Source organism: Mustela putorius, unplaced genomic scaffold (genome assembly GCF_011764305.1).
Source record: "Mustela putorius furo isolate JIRA1106 unplaced genomic scaffold, ASM1176430v1.1 tig00000083_pilon_pilon_pilon, whole genome shotgun sequence".
In the NCBI taxonomy this organism is placed as follows: domain Eukaryota; kingdom Metazoa; phylum Chordata; class Mammalia; order Carnivora; family Mustelidae; genus Mustela; species Mustela putorius.
This window is the reverse complement of record NW_025421273.1, coordinates 31,854,639-31,871,463: the sequence shown is the minus strand read 5'-3', so window position 1 is coordinate 31,871,463 and position 16,825 is coordinate 31,854,639. Positions and strand designations below refer to the sequence as shown.

Below are 16,825 nucleotides of genomic sequence, written 5' to 3'. Positions count from 1 at the left end.
TTTTAAAAATATTAGAATATGGTCCCATAACATCATAAAATCTGATTAACACTATGTAGTGAAAAGATTAGGCTAATTTTTTTTTTTTACAGATTTTATTTATTTATTTGACAGGCAGAGATCACAAGCAGGCAGAGAGGGAGGCAGAGAGAGAGGAGGACGCAGGCTCCATGCGAAGCAGAGAGCCCGATACGGGGCTCCATCCCAGGACTCTGGGATCATGACCTGAGCCGAAGGCAGAGGCTTTAACCCACTGAGCCACCCAGGTGCCCCTAAGCTAATGTTTAATTTAATAGATAATAAGATATAGAAGACAGAGAGGGAAGATGGAAAGGAGAGAAAAAAGGGGGAAAAGAAAAATAGCAAAGGAGGGAGGGAGAGGGAGGAAGGATTTGAGACTATAATCCAGTTAAACATCAGGTTAATGTTGGTCAGGGCATTCAAAAAATAGAATGAAGGTAAGAATCAAATGGATAATAGCTGTCTTAAAGACAGATGGAAATATCTCATTGCTTTAGCTGGCCCTTGTGTTTTTCCAATCCCTCCATTCATCTCTCAGGCACTTTTCGCTCTGGCTTCTGCTGATATCCAAACACTGCTTAGCTCCACTACACACTAATCTGTATGATTCTTTCTGAAAACATTTCTTCAGACAAGTAAGAGATAAGGGACAGGGTCATTAGCGACAAAGATCTGTTGTGAGCAGCTGCTTTAGCAGGATGGTGTCTGACCCTATGTTTCATGAAATATGATTTCTTAATCTTGAAAGATGCTTAATACACAGTTCTCTGATTTGGGCTAAAATGCTCTTTGCCTAAAGATAATCTGGAGATTTACTGGCTATTTTTAGTCATTTTAATTTTAATAAAAATGCCTTACTTTGCTCTTATTTATGATGCTTTGATTTCTTAACTAAGGCAAAATTATTTTGTTATTTTATTTAACTTCCACTGTATCTATTGAATCCATTTCTCTCACTAGAATGAAGAACATTCTTAAAGACAGGAACAGTACCTAATTCAAACACCAATCCTCAACAACTGACAAAGAGCCTAGTATTATACTTTAATGTTTTCTAGAGTGGAAAAGCTAGTAAGTCTAGAGTTATGCCTCTTAAAAAAAAAATCAAATTTAAAAAAAACAAATTTAAAATCACAAACTGATATGTGACTGTTAAGGAACTAAGACAATCTACAGCTGGATAAAGAAAAAGGTAACAATCCTTCCGTTTTCCATTCTGCCTTCCCAAAGAAACTAATGTTATTTGCATTGTATTTGTAATATTATTAGTAGTTTGTATTTTTCCATAGCTTTTTCTATGCTTGTATAAATATATACTTATATGTAAGGGTTTTGATTGTCATTTAAAAAAAAAGGTTAGAGAGGAGTCAAGATGGTGGAGAAGTAGCAGGATGAGACTACTTCAGCTAGCCGGAGATCAGCTAGATAGCTTATCTAAAGATTGCAAACACCTGAAAATCCATCGGCAGATCGAAGAGAAGAAGAACAGCAATTCTGGAAACAGAAAAACAACCACGTTTTGAAAGGTAGGACCGGCGGAGACGTGAATCCAAAGCACGGGAAGATAGACCCCGGGGGGGAGGGGCCGGCTCCCGGCAAGCGGCGGAGCAACCGCGCACAAAATCAGGACTTTTAAAAGTCTGTTCCGCTGAGGGACATCGCTCCAGAGGCTAAACCGGGGCGAAGCCCATGCGGGGTCACAGAAGGATCGGGGGTGTCTGAGTGTCGCAGAGCTTGCGGGTATTGGAACGGGAAAGCTGGCTACAGAGACAGAGCCGACAGTAAGCTCACTGCTCGGTGTTACCTTGAACCGGTTGCAGGCTCGGTGAGCTCGGAGCGCGGCCGGAGGTCAGGCAGACGGGAGTAACTGGGCGCTGTTCTCTGAGGGCGCAATGAGGAGTGGGGCCCTGGGCTTTCAGCTCCTCCGGGCCGGAGACCAGGAGGCCGCCATTTGTATTCCCATCCTCCGGAACTCTATGGAAAGTGCTCAGGGAACAAAAGCTCCTGAAAGCAAACCCGAGCGGATTACTCAGCCAGGCCCCTGGTAAGGGCGGTGCAATTCCGCCTGGGGCAAAGACACTTGAGAATCACTACACTAGGCCCCTCGCCCAGAAGATCAACAAGAAATCCAGCCGAGACCAAGTTCACCTACCAAGGAGTGAGGTTTCAATACCAAGGAGAGCAGCAGAATTCCAGAGGACGAGAAAGCAAAGCACGGAACTCATGGCTTTTTCCCTGTGATTTTTTTTAGTCTTGCAGTTAATTTAATTTTTTTCTTTTTCATTTTTTGTTTTTCTTTTCTCGCCTTCTGGTAAATTTTTTTTAACTTTTACCTTTTTCTTTTTTAACGTTTTTTAACTAGTTTATCCAATAAATATATTTTTTCTTTTTTATATTTTTCTTATTTGTTTTCTTTTTTTATTCTTTTCTTTTTTTTTTTCTTTCTTCCTTTTTGAACCTCTTTTTATCCCCTTTCTCCCCCCTCACGATTTGGGATCTCTTCTAATTTGGTTAAAGCATATTTTCCTGGGGTTGTTGCCACCCTTTTAGTATTTTACTTGCTCCTTCATATACTCTTATCTGGACAAAATGACAAGACGGAAAAATTCAACACAAAAAAAAGAACAAGAGGCAGTACCGAAGGCTAGGGACCTAATCAATACAGACATCGGTAATATGTCAGATCTAGAGTTCAGAATGACAATTCTCAAGGTTCTAGCCGGGCTCGAAAAAGGCATGGAAGATATTAGAGAAACCCTCTCGAGAGATATAAAAGCCCTTTCTGGAGAAATAAAAGAACTAAAATCTAACCAAGTTGAAATCAAAAAAGCTATTAATGAGGTGCAATCAAAAATGGAGGCTCTCACTGCTAGGATAAATGAGGCAGAAGAAAGAATTAGTGATATAGAAGACCAAATGACAGAGAATAAAGAAGCTGAGCAAAAGAGGGACAAACAGCTACTGGACCACAAGGGGAGAATTCGAGAGATAAGTGACACCATAAGACGAAACAACATTAGAATAATTGGGATTCCAGAAGAAGAAGAAAGAGAGAGGGGAGCAGAAGGTATACTGGAGAGAATTATTGGGGAGAATTTCCCCAATATGGCAAAGGGAACGAGCATCAAAATTCAGGAGGTTCAGAGAATGCCCCTCAAAATCAATAAGAATAGGCCCACACCCCGTCACCTAATAGTAAAATTTACAAGTCTCAGTGACAAAGAGAAAATCCTGAAAGCAGCCCGGGAAAAGAAGTCTGTAACATACAATGGTAAAAATATTAGATTGGCAGCTGACTTATCCACAGAGACCTGGCAGGCCAGAAAGAGCTGGCATGATATTTTCAGAGCACTAAATGAGAAAAACATGCAGCCAAGAATACTATATCCAGCTAGGCTATCATTGAAAATAGAAGGAGAGATTAAAAGCTTCCAGGACAAACAAAAACTGAAAGAATTTGCAAACACCAAACCAGCCCTACAGGAAATATTGAAAGGGGTCCTCTAAGCAAAGAGAGAGCCTACAAGTGGTAGATCAGAAAGGAACAGAGACCATATACAGTAACAGTCACCTTACAGGCAATACAATGGCACTAAATTCATATCTCTCAATAGTTACCCTGAATGTTAATGGGCTAAATGCCCCTGTCAAAAGACACAGGGTATCAGAATGGATAAAAAAACAAAACCCATCTATATGTTGCCTCCAAGAAACTCATTTTAAGCCTGAAGACACCTCCAGATTTAAAGTGAGGGGGTGGAAAAGAATTTACCATGCTAATGGACATCAGAAGAAAGCAGGAGTGGCAATCCTTATATCAGATCAATTAGATTTTAAGCCAAAGACTATAATAAGAGATGAGGAAGGACACTATATCATACTCAAAGGGTCTGTCCAACAAGAAGATTTAACAATTTTAAATATCTATGCCCCCAACGTGGGAGCAGCCAACTATATAAACCAATTAATAACAAAATCAAAGAAACACATCAACAATAATACAATAATAGTAGGGGACTTTAACACTCCCATCACTGAAATGGACAGATCAACCAAGCAAAAGATCAGCAAGGAAATAAAGGCCTTAAACGACACACTGGACCAGATGGACATCACAGATATATTCAGAACATTTCACCCCAAAGCAACAGAATACACATTCTTCTCTAGTGCACATGGAACATTCTCCAGAATAGATCACATCCTCAGTCCTAAATCAGGACTCAGCCAGTATCAAAAGATTGGGATCATTCCCTGCATATTTTCAGACCACAATGCTCTAAAGCTAGAACTCAACCACAAAAGGAAGTTTGGAAAGAACCCAAATACATGGAGACTAAACAGCATCCTTCTAAAGAATGAATGGGTCAACCGGGAAATTAAAGAAGAATTGAAAAAAATCATGGAAACAAATGATAATGAAAAAACAATGGTTCAAAATCTGTGGGACACAACAAAGGCAGTCCTGAGGAAAATATATAGCGGTACATGCCTTTCTCAAGAAACAAGAAAGGTCTCAGGTACACAACCTAACCCTACACCTAAAGGAGCTGGAGAAAGAACAAGAAAGAAACCCTAAGCCCAGCAGGAGAAGAGAAATCATAAAGATCAGAGCAGAAATCAATGAAATAGAAACCAAAAAAAAAAAAAACAATAGAACAAATCAACGAAACTAGGAGCTGGTTCTTTGAAAGAATTAATAAAATTGATAAACCCCTGGCCAGACTTATCAAAAAGTAAAGAGAAAGGACCCAAATAAATAAAATCATGAATGAAAGAGGAGAGATCACAACCAACACCAAAGAAATACAAACTATTATAAGAACATACTATGAGCAACTCTACGCCAACAAATTTGACAATCTGGAAGAAATGGATGCATTCCTAGAAACATATAAACTACCACAACTGAACCAGGAAGAAATAGAAAGCCTGAGCAGACCCATAACCAGTAAGGAGATTGAAACAGTCATTAAAAATCTCCAAACAAACAAAAGCCCAGGGCCAGATGGCTTCCTGGGGGAATTCTACCAAACATTTAAAGAAGAACTAATTCCTATTCTCCTGAAACTGTTCCAAAAAATAGAAATGGAAGGAAAACTTCCAAACTCATTTTATGAGGCCAGCATCACCTTGATCCCAAAACCAGACAAGGATCCCATCAAAAAAGAGAGCTATAGACCAATATCCTTGATGAACACAGATGCGAAAATACTCAACAAAATACTAGCCAATAGGATTCAACAGTACATTAAAAGGATTATTCACCACAACCAAGTGGGATTTATTCCAGGGCTGCAAGGTTAGTTCAACATCCGCAAATCAGTCAATGTGATACAACACATCAATAAAAGAAAGAACAAGAACCATATGATACTCTCAATAGATGCTGAAAAAGCATTTGACAAAGTACAGCATCCCTTCCTGATCAAAACTCTTCAAAGTGTAGGGATAGAGGGCACATACCTCAATATCATCAAAGCCATCTATGAAAAACCCACTGCAAATATCATTCTCAATGGAGAAAAACTGAAAGCTTTTCCGCTAAGGTCAGGAACACGGCAGGGATGTCCATTATCACCACTGCTATTCAACATAGTACTAGAGGTCCTAGCCTCAGCAATCAGACAACAAAAGGAAATTAAAGGCATCCAAATCGGCAAAGAAGTCAAATTATCACTCTTCGCAGATGATATGATACTATATGTGGAAAACCCAAAAGACTCCACTCCAAAACTGCTAGAACTTGTACAGGAATTCAGAAAAGTGTCAGGATATAAAATCAATGCACAGAAATCAGTTGCATTTCTCTACACCAACAGCAAGACAGAAGAAAGAGAAATTAAGGAGTCAATCCCATTTACAATTGCACCCAAAACCATAAGATACCTAGGAATAAACCTAACCAAAGAGGCACAGAATCTATACTCAGAAAACTATAAAGTACTCATGAAAGAAATTGAGGAAGACACAAAGAAATGGAAAAAAATGTTCCATGCTCCTGGATTGGAAGAATAAATATTGTGAAAATGTCTATGCTACCTAAAGCAATCTACACATTTAATGCAATTCCTATCAAAGTACCATCCATCTTTTTCAAAGAAATGGAACAAATAATTCTAAAATTTATATGGAACCAGAAAAGACCTCGAATAGCCAAAGGGATATTGAAAAAGAAAGCCAACGTTGGTGGCATCACAATTCCGGATTTCAAGCTCTATTACAAAGCTGTCATCATCAAGACAGCATGGTACTGGCACAAAAACAGACACATAGATCAATGGTACAGAATGGAGAGCCCAGAAATAGACCCTCAACTCTACAGTCAACTAATCTTCGACAATGCAGGAAAGAATGTCCAATGGAAAAAAGACAGCCTCTTCAATAAATGGTGCTGGGAAAACTGGACAGCCACATGCAGAAAAATGAAATTGGACCATTTCCTTACACCACACACAAAAATAGACTCAAAATGGATGAAGGACCTCAATGTGCGAAAGGAATCCATCAAAATCCTTGAGGAGAACACAGGCAGCAACCTCTTCGACCTCTGCCACAGCAACATCTTCCTAGGAACAATGCCAAAGGCAAGGGAAGCAAGGGCAGAAATGAACTATTGGGATTTCATCAAGATCAAAAGCTTTTGCACAGCAAAGGAAACAGTTAACAAAATCAAAAGACAACTGACAGAATGGGAGAAGATATTTGCAAACGACATATCAGATAAAGGACTAGTGACCAGAATCTATAAAGAACTTAGCAAACTCAACACCCAAAGAACAAATAATCGAATCAAGAAATGGGCAGAGGACATGAACAGACATTTCTGCAAAGAAGACATCCAGATGGCCAACAGACACATGAAAAAGTGCTCCACATCACTCGGCATCAGGGAAATACAAATCAAAACCACAATGAGATATCACCTCACACCAGTCAGAATGGCTAAAATCAACAAGTCAGGAAATGACAGATGCTGGCGAGGATGCGGAGAAAAGGGGAAACCCTCCTACACTGTTGGTGGGAATGCAAGCTGGTGCAGCCACTCTGGAAAACAGCATGGAGGTTCCTCAAAATGTTGAAAATAGAACTGCCCTATGACCCAGCAATTGCACTATTGGGTATTTACCCTAAAGATACAAACGTAGTGATCCAAAGGGGCACGTGCACCCGAATGTTTATAGCAGCAATGTCCACAATAGCCAAACTATGGAAAGAACCTAGATGTCCATCAACAGATGAATGGATCAAGAAGATGTGGTATATATACACAATGGAATACTATGCAGCCATCAAAAGAAATGAAATCTTGCCATTTGTGACAACATGGATGGAACTAGCGCGTATCATGCTTAGCGAAATAAGTCAAGCAGAGAAAGACAACTATCATATGATCTCCCTGATATGAGGAAGTGGTGCTGCAACATGTGGGCTTAAGTGGGTAGGAGAAGAATAAATGAAATAAGATGGGAATGGGAGGGAGACAAACCATAAGTGACTCTTAATCTCACAAAACAAACTGAGGGTTGCTGGGGGGAGGGGGTTGGGAAAAGGGGGTGGGTTTATGGACACTCGGGAGGGTATGTGCTTTGGTGAGTGCTGTGAAGTGTGTAAACCTGGTGATTCACATACCTGTACCCCTGGGGATAAAAATATATGTTTATAAAAAATAAAAAATTTAAAAAAAACAAAAAACAAAAACTAAACAACAACAACAACAACAAAAAGGTTATATTTATTTATTTGACAGAGAGAGAGAGAGGTCACAACTAGGCAGAGAGGCAGGTGGAGAGAGGGGGGGAAGCAGGCTTTCTGCTGAGCAGGGAGCCTGATGTGGGGCTTGATTACAGGACCCTGAGATCATGACCCGAGTCGAAGGCAGAGTCTTAACCCACTGTGCCACCCTGGCACCGCTTGATTGTCATTTTTTAAACATAAACTGGTATCACACTGTACTCATTATTCAGTTTCTCTAAATTAGCTATATAGAAAGATCATCCATCTAGGTTAATAGATATACATCTATCTTTCTTCTTATTAGCTATATACACTTCAATATTTTTAAAGCTGTGCCATAGACAGATCACCATTCCATAGACAGATCACCATTTATTTAATCATTCTCGTATAGATGGATACTAAAGTGCTTGTCACTACAAGTAACACTATTAAAACTATCCTTATTCACATGTGCTTTTGTATGGGATATACTGGCAAAGGAAGGGTTATAGGCTGAAGGTTAAATATATATCTTTAGTAGGACTACAGTTTGCCTGATCATTTCCCAAAAATCATCAATTCAAATTCCCACCAGGAACAGATGAGAGCAAAAGTTTACCTATATCCTCACCACTTTTAACTTTCTCACAGATGGAAAATGATTTCTTTTTTTTTTTTTTAAAGATTTTATTTATTTATTTGAGAGAGAATGAGAGAGAGAGAGAGAGAGAGAGAGCATGAGACGGGGGAGGGTCACAAGGAGAATCAGATTATCCGCTAAGCAGGAAGCCTGACATGGTATTCAATCCCAGGACTCCAGGATCACAACCTGAGCCAAAGGCAGTAGCTCAACCAGGTGAATCACCCAGGCGAAAAATGAGGTCTTAACTGTTGTGTTAATTTGCACTTTCCCAAATGTCAATAAAGTTGAACATCCTCTCATATGTTTACTGAGCATATGAATTGATACTTCAAAGGTAGGCCTTTTATAACATTTCCCTGTTTTTCTATTAGATTATATTTATTTTGTTATTTTTTGGGGGGGCTATTTATAATGAGGATTAACCCTTTGTCATTTGTATTACAAATACTTTTTCTTCAAAAAAAAGGGGTTGTTTGATTCTTGTTTATGGTATACATTGACAAATTTTTAAAAAATTCCTTATGGCTTTGGATTTCCTTCCTTGCCTTAGGTAAGGCATCCTACCACATATTTATACAAATATTTTTCTAAAATTGCCGTTTTTTACTTGAATATTTATAGTCTTCCTGAAACTTATTTTTATATGTCATAAGCAAAGTCTTCTTTTTCATAAGCATATGTTTTCTTTCAGGAAGATGGCTAATTATCAGCAACATTTATTAAATAAACCATACATTTCCAACTGAAATAAAACTTTATGACTTCTCTATCAGACATAGACAAATTCAGCAGGCAAAAAAATCAGTAAAGGATAAAACTGAATACAACGCCATTAATTGGATATAATGGAAATCTATACATTACTTCATCCAACAACAGCACAATACATATGCTTCTCAAGCTCACACGAACCATTCATCAAGACAGATCAGTTCTGGGTCATAAAGCATCCTTAACAAATTTAAAAGAATGAAAATCACACAATCTGCTCTCAGAATTAAACTAGAAATCAGTAACAGAAAGTAACAGAAAGATAATGAAAAATGACCGAATACTTGAACATTAAACAATATATACACATGGGTCAAAATAAGAACTCTCAAGAAAAATTTAAAATATTTTCAACTAATATTTTCAACTAAAATGAAAACAACTTAAGAAAATTTGTGGGCTGCACTGAAAGTAGTGCTTAAAGATAAATTTACAAAAGCACTGAATGAATATATTAGAAAACAAGAAAAATCTAAAATCAGTATCTAGGTTTCTACCTTAGGAAACTAGAAAAAGAAAAGCAAATTAAATTCAGAGTAAGTAGTAAAAAGCAATCATAGTATTTAGAGCAGAAATAAATGAAATTAAAGACAAAAAGTCAGTAGAGAAAAATTGTCAAAACCAAACTGGTTCTGGGGCACCTGGTTGGCTCAGTCAGGCAAACATCCAAGACTGTTGGTTTCAGCTCAGGTCACGATCTCACAGTCATGGGATTGAGTCCCATGTCGGGCTCTGTGCTCAGTGGGGAGTCTGCTTGAGATTCTACCCCTCTCCCTCTTTACACCTCTCCTACTCACACGTGTGCATAAATGGGCTCTCTCTCTCTCTCAAATAAATACTATAAACAACTGTATAACCACAAATTTGATAACCTAGGTGACATGGACCAATTATATGAAGTACACAATTTTCCAAAATTCACACAAAAAGAGATAGACAACCTGAATAGGTCTATAACTGTTAAAAGTAATTGATTCAATAATGGATAACATTCCAAAACAGACAACACTAAGCCCTGAGGGTTTCACTACCAAACATTTAAGAAAGAAATTCTACCAATCCTTTACAATTTCTGTCAGAAAACAGAAGCTGGGGAATACTTCTTAACTATTCTGTAAGGTCAGCATTACTCTAATACCAAAAACAACATAAGAAAAGAAAAACACACCAATATCACTTATGGGCATAGAAAAAAAATCTTCAACAAAATATTAGCAAAACTGAATCCAACAGTGTATAAAAAGAATTGCACACCATGACCACTTGGGCTTTACCATGGGTCTATAAAGTTGGTTCAACATTTGAAAGTCAATTAATGTAATCTATCATATCAGTGGATTAAAAAGAAAAATAACATGATTAATAGATAAAGGAAAGCATTTGATAAATCCAGCACCCACTTATAATAAAAACCCTCAGAAATTAGAGTCAGAACTTCCTCAACTTGATAAAGAATACCTATAAAAACTTATAGCTACTGTTAATCCTTATGCTGATAAACTCAAAGTTTTCCTTTTAAAATTAAGTATAAGGCAAGGGTGTCCCCTCTCACCACCATTTTCAATATCATGATGTAGGTTCTAGCTAGTGCAATAAGACAAGAAAAGGAAATAGAAGGTACACAAATTGACAATGAAGAAATAAAACTGTCTTTGTTTGCAAATGATATGACTGTCTATGTTGAAAATCCCAAAGATTTAACAAAAACACCCACCTGGAACTAACAAGAAATTATAGCAAGGTTGCAAGATAAAAAGGTTAATATACAAAAGCCAATCACCGTCATATACACAAGCAATGAAAAAGGGGAATTTCAAATTAAAAAACACAATATCATATACATTAGTCCCCAAAGAATAACTTCAACTTAGATATAAACCTAACAAAATATGTATAAGAGCTATATGAGCAAAACCACAAAATTCTGATGAATGAAATCAAAGAAAAATTGAATAAGTGGAGAGATAGTCTATGTTCAATATTGTCAAGATTCAAGATGTGCATTCTTCCTAACTTGATTTATAGATTCAATGGAATCCCAATCAAAATCCCAGAAAGTAATTTTATAGATATCAACAAACTGATTCTAAAGTTTATATCAAGAGGTAAAACCCAAAATAGCCAACACAGTATCAAAATAGAAGGAAAAGATTTTAAAAGTCTATTTCAAGAGGTGAAAGACCCAGAATTACCAATACGATATTGAATAACAACAAAGTTAGAGGACTGATGTTACTGAACTTCAAGACTTACTATAAAACTATAGTAATCAAAATGTATAAGCCTGATGATTCACAGACCCGTACCCCTGGGGCAAATAATACATTATATGCTAATAAAAATAATTTAAAAAAATTATAGTAATCAAGGCAATATGGTTTTGGCATAAGAACAGATAATAAATCAATGGGACAAAATACAGACTCCAGAAATAGACCCACATAAATATAGTCAACTGATCTTTGATGAAAGAGCAAAGAAAATATGAGGGAGTGAAAAAAACTAAAAAACAATCTTTATAAAAAATGATGGAATAAGTGGACATCCACATAAAAAAAAAGTTAATCTAGATAAAGACTTTATACCCTTCATAAAAATTAACTCAAAATGGATTACAGACCTAAGTGTAAAGTGCAAAACTCATAGGAGAAAACCAAGATGACTTAGGTATGGTGATGTCTTTATAGATATAATATCAAAGACATGATTAATAAAAAGAAGATGGATAAGCTTGCTGCATTTAAAATTAAACACTTGCGCTCTGCAGAAGACAATGTCAAGAGAATGAAAAAACAAGACACAGACCAGGAGAAAATATCTGTAAAAGATACATCTGATAGGGATGCTTGTGTGACTCAGTCATTAAGCGTCTCCCTTTGGCTCAGGGTGTAATCTCGGGATCCTGGAATCCAGCCTCACACTGGGTTCCCTGCTTGGCGGAAAGCCTGCTTCTCCCTCTCCCACTCCCCTTGCTTGTGTTCCTCCTCTCACTGTCTTTCTCTCTCTGTCAAATAAATTAAAAAAAAAAAAATACAACTGATAAAGGACCATTATCCAAAATATACAAAGAACTCTTAAAACTCAACAATACGAAAACAAACTAAAAAATGGGCTAAAGAGACCTTTACAGACATCTCAACAAAGAAGATGTACAGATGTCAAACGAGCATATGAAAAGATGCTCCACATCATATGTCATCAGGGAAATGCAAATTAAAACAACAAAATACCACTACACATCTACTGGAATGACCCACACCTGGAACACTGACAATACCAAATGCGGTGGACATGGAGAGAGAGGAACTCATGTTCATTGCTGATTGCAGTGCAGAATGGTACAGCCCCTTTGGAAGACAATTTGGTGGTTTCTTAAAAGACTAAATATTCTATTACCATATAATCCAGCAAGTTTTCTCCTTAGTTTTTACACAAAGGAGTTGAAAATTTATGTCCACATAAAACCTTGCACACTCATGTTTATAGCAGCTTTATTCACAGTTGCCAAAAGCTGAAAGCAACCAAGATGTCCTTCCGTAGGTTAATGGATAAACTGTGGTATGTTCAGACAATGGAATATTATTCAGCATTAAAAAGAAATGAACCATCAAGTCATGAAAAGACATGGAGGAACTTTAAATGCATATTACTATATGAAAGAAACCAATCTGAAAAGGCTGCATAATATATGATTCCAACTATGTGACATTCTGGGAAAGGCATAATTATGTAAACAGTAAAAAGATAACTGCTAGCATGTTGAAGGGGAAGAGATGAATAGGTGGAGCACAGAGGATTTTTAAGGCAGTGAAAATCCTCTGTATGATAGTATAAGGATAGATCTTGTCATTATACATTTGTCCAAATCCTTAGAATGTACAACACCAAGATGAACCCTAAGGTGAACACTGGATTTTGGGTGATTATGATATGTCAGTATAAAAGTTCATCCATTGTATCAAATGTACTACTCTGTGGGGGATGTTGACAGCTGGGGAGATGATGCATGTGTAGGGCACGGCAGGTATATGAGAGATCTCTGTACCTTCCTATCAGTTTTTCTATGAAACTAAAATTGCTCTAAAACATAAAATTTAATAATTTTAGTATGAGTGATTTGAGTGCTTTTAATTTATTTTTATCTTTTTAATGGATTTATTTACTTATCTTGAAGAGAGAAAGCACACACGTGCACAAATAAGGGAGGGGCAGGAAAAGGATGTCAAGCAGACTCTCTGCAGAGAGCAGAGCCCCACACAGGGCTTGATTTCACAACCTTGAGATCATAACCTGAGCTGAAACCAAGAGTTGGACGCTTAACCAACTGGGCCACTCAGGCACCCTGAGTGATTTCAATTTATTATTGTTTATTTAATTTGCTATTTTAAAATCCTGGGTTTACATTTTTATTAACATAAAAAAGTGAAGTAAAATCAAAGAAAATATTTCTTTAAGAAATGTATACTGCAAACATATATCCATAAGTCTATTATTGCCTATAATTCAGAAATTCCCACAGGGAATTTAATTTTAATTGCTATCCTAAATAGCAATTTGTAATTGTATTTGTAATGCCTTTTATTATAAATTAATAATAAACACACTTCATGACCCATGCTAGAAAGCTAATAAATATTTTAATAAAAGTCCTTAAAATTCTAATTTTAGTACAGTATGCTTCCATAAAGAAATACATCTTCAGAATGCTATGAATAACTCAACATCTATAACTCTTGACATGTAATGGTGCCAACAAAATCGACTTTTAATTATAGAAGAAAAAAACATGTTGGACAATTTGAATCCTAGAAGGGACCTTGGAAATATCTAGTCTATTTGTCTTATTTGCACAGTAAGAAAATGAGATCTGGTCAAGTTAATTGCCTTAGCCAACATTATAGAACTGGCTAGTGAGTGAACTAGTCTTCCTAATTCCAGTCTATGGTATTTGGTTTCAATAATCTTTAGTGTAATTTATCCATAAAAAATGAAAGAAAAACATGGGTAGGAGAGTTGAAATTATAACATGTGATGTGATTAAGGGATTATTTTTATATTGATAGTTTAATTTTAGTCTATAAAATACATAAGCATTTATAATGTACAATGATTACCAATAATAGAACAGAATAGTCTTAAAGATTGTTTTGGATAAGCTCCAGTAATATAGATATTTAAGAGTAATAAATTATAATTATAAAAAGTAATCTCTGAAAAACAAAGTAGCTCAAGTTTTTAGTATCAGAGAATATTTAAAGTTTAGTATATATATTGTTTGGTATTTTATGCAGACTTACACTACCTCTTTAAAGAAAAAAAGGAAATGTACTTTCAGGAAATGAAAGACCTCAAAGAACATTCCTAACATTTTATATAGTTCATTAAACATGTAGACATAGTACAAGATACTGACATTCATAGATGGTGAAGAGAGAAAAAAAAACTCTGTCCTCAGGCACTCAACTTAGAAAGAGCGGCGGCCAAATAGAGTAAGTATGGTACATTTTCCTCTGTCTTTAGGCCTTTGCTCCTGCCCTGGTTATGAAAAGAGAAACAAGTATCTAACTGTAATGGTGATGGAACTGGGAGAAGGCAAGGGAGAGGAGAGAATGTTAGAAAAGGTTCTCAGAAAAGAGGATGGAATAAGTTGTATTTGAAAAATGAGTAGGAGTCTCCAAGCAGACAAAAGTCTGAGTAGGTTTTTTTGGCCTGGTGCAAAGAGAAACAATAGAGCATCTCTTGAAGGACCACAAACACATCGAGGTAAAGATTGTGCCTTTTCTTTTAGATATCATGAGTCTAGCATACTTTCCGAACACATATTGGTGGGTTTTTGTTTGTTTGTTCTGTTTTGTTTTTGTTTTTAAGATTTTACTTATTTATCAGAGAGAGAGAAGACAAGCAGGGGGAGGAGCAGAGGAAGAGGGGCAAGCAGACTTCCCACTGAGCAGGGAGCCTGACTCAGGGCTCCATTCCAGGACCCTGAGATCATGACCTGAGCCAAAGGCAGATGCTTAACCAACTGAACCACCCAGGCGGCCCCACATATTGGAGTTCTGTAGACAACTGGAAATAAAAGTTTTAGGCTTATGAGAGAGCTTGGTTGAACACAGAGTCAAAGCCATTAGGGAGTAAATGAGACATTCCAAGAAACATGTACAGAATGAAAAGAGGATCAAAATGGAATTCTTAAAAATACAAGCCCTTAAGGTCTAAAAAAAGGAACTCAAAGGGGAACGGAAAAAAGGGGAACAAGAAATTGAAGAACTAAGACAACAGGGCAAAGTAAATTAGAGACCAAGAATATTTCAAGGGCAGAGTAGGCAAGAGTATTAAATGCAGTAAACGTAAAGACTAAAAATGTGTCCACTGTTTCTTGGTGACTTTAGCTAGTGTGGTTATAGTCATGTAGTGGGGTGTATGCCAGGACTATGGTAGACTGAGCAATTGATGATTTTAAGGAAGTAGATGCCACCATCATAGACTTTTTTTTTCCAGAAGGGTTAGCTACAAAAGTAGAGGAGGCATGAACAGGTGAGAATGCAATTAAGTCTACAGGTTTGGTAGAAGAAATCTGAATGAGTTTCTTAGGATGATTTCTATTTTCTCTGGGTAGGAGAAGGTGAGGTGTTTTGCTAAGACTCTAAAAAGAAGTGTTGAGGAGAGTGAAGGTCAGAAACAGGCACTGTGAAGATTAATTGAGCTGACGAGGAAAATCTAGAAAGCTCAGGAGTTGTTGTGGACTTGTGTAAGGTTGTGGGGAACTTTATGAACTCACTAAAGAAAATGTTAAATATTAATAGTAGTCCTGGCTATTTCATCAGTAAGGGAGTACCTAGAGCAAAGTATAGAAAAATTTTCTGCATTCTTTAATTAGCAAATTGAAATTAAGCAAAAAGTTTAAAATCTGAATAATGTTTATTAAATATATTTTTATATATACCTAGAGATTTGCATAAAAGAAAACATATAAAAGCAATCCTTTTAAACACATCACATGTTTTCTTGATAAGAGAAACAATCAAAATTAGTAATGTTCTAGTGAAATAAATTAATTATTAGGAACTTAAACCATTATATACAGTCCTTCTGTTGAGATAAGATTTTTAAAAATATCCTTATGGGTGTGAAATGTGAAATATTCCACTTATCTAACTCCTTAATTATGATGCATTTATATGTGTAGCTTATTTTAATTGATTGAAAAGCAACTGAACAAAAAGTTCTGAATCAGTATTCTTATTAAGAAGCAACCATTCTGGGCACCTGGGTGGCTCAGTGGGTTAAACCGCTGCCTTCGGCTCAGGTCATGATCTCAGGGTCCTGAAATCGAGTCCCGCATTGGGCTCTCTGCTCAGCAGGGAGCCTGCTTCCTCCTCTCCTCTCTCTGCCTGCCTCTCTGCCTACTTATGATCTCTCTCTCTGTCAAATAAATAAATAAATAAATAAAATCTTAAAAAAAAAAAAAAGAAGCAACCATTCTCCCCCTCTTTCCCCGCCTTCACCCTCTAATGTATTACCTACAACCATTATTTTGGAACTGTTTGTTCCAGTTTGTTGAGGTCATACTTTTACAGCTGAAAACAAGTGTAAGTGAAGGAAAGTATTTTATTCAATAAAATCAAAACTGTTTTTCTGATAATATTACTTTCTATTTACAAACTTACCATT

At 36.7% G+C, this 16,825-nt stretch overlaps 1 protein-coding gene across 8 annotated transcripts in view; it reads right to left on the bottom strand.

Annotated features, from left to right (window-relative positions):
- TBC1D19 (TBC1 domain family member 19) overlaps window positions 1-16,825 on the bottom strand; it is a 167,557-nt gene that overhangs the window by 65,992 nt on the left and 84,740 nt on the right. The gene's annotated exons all lie outside the window — the stretch shown is intronic.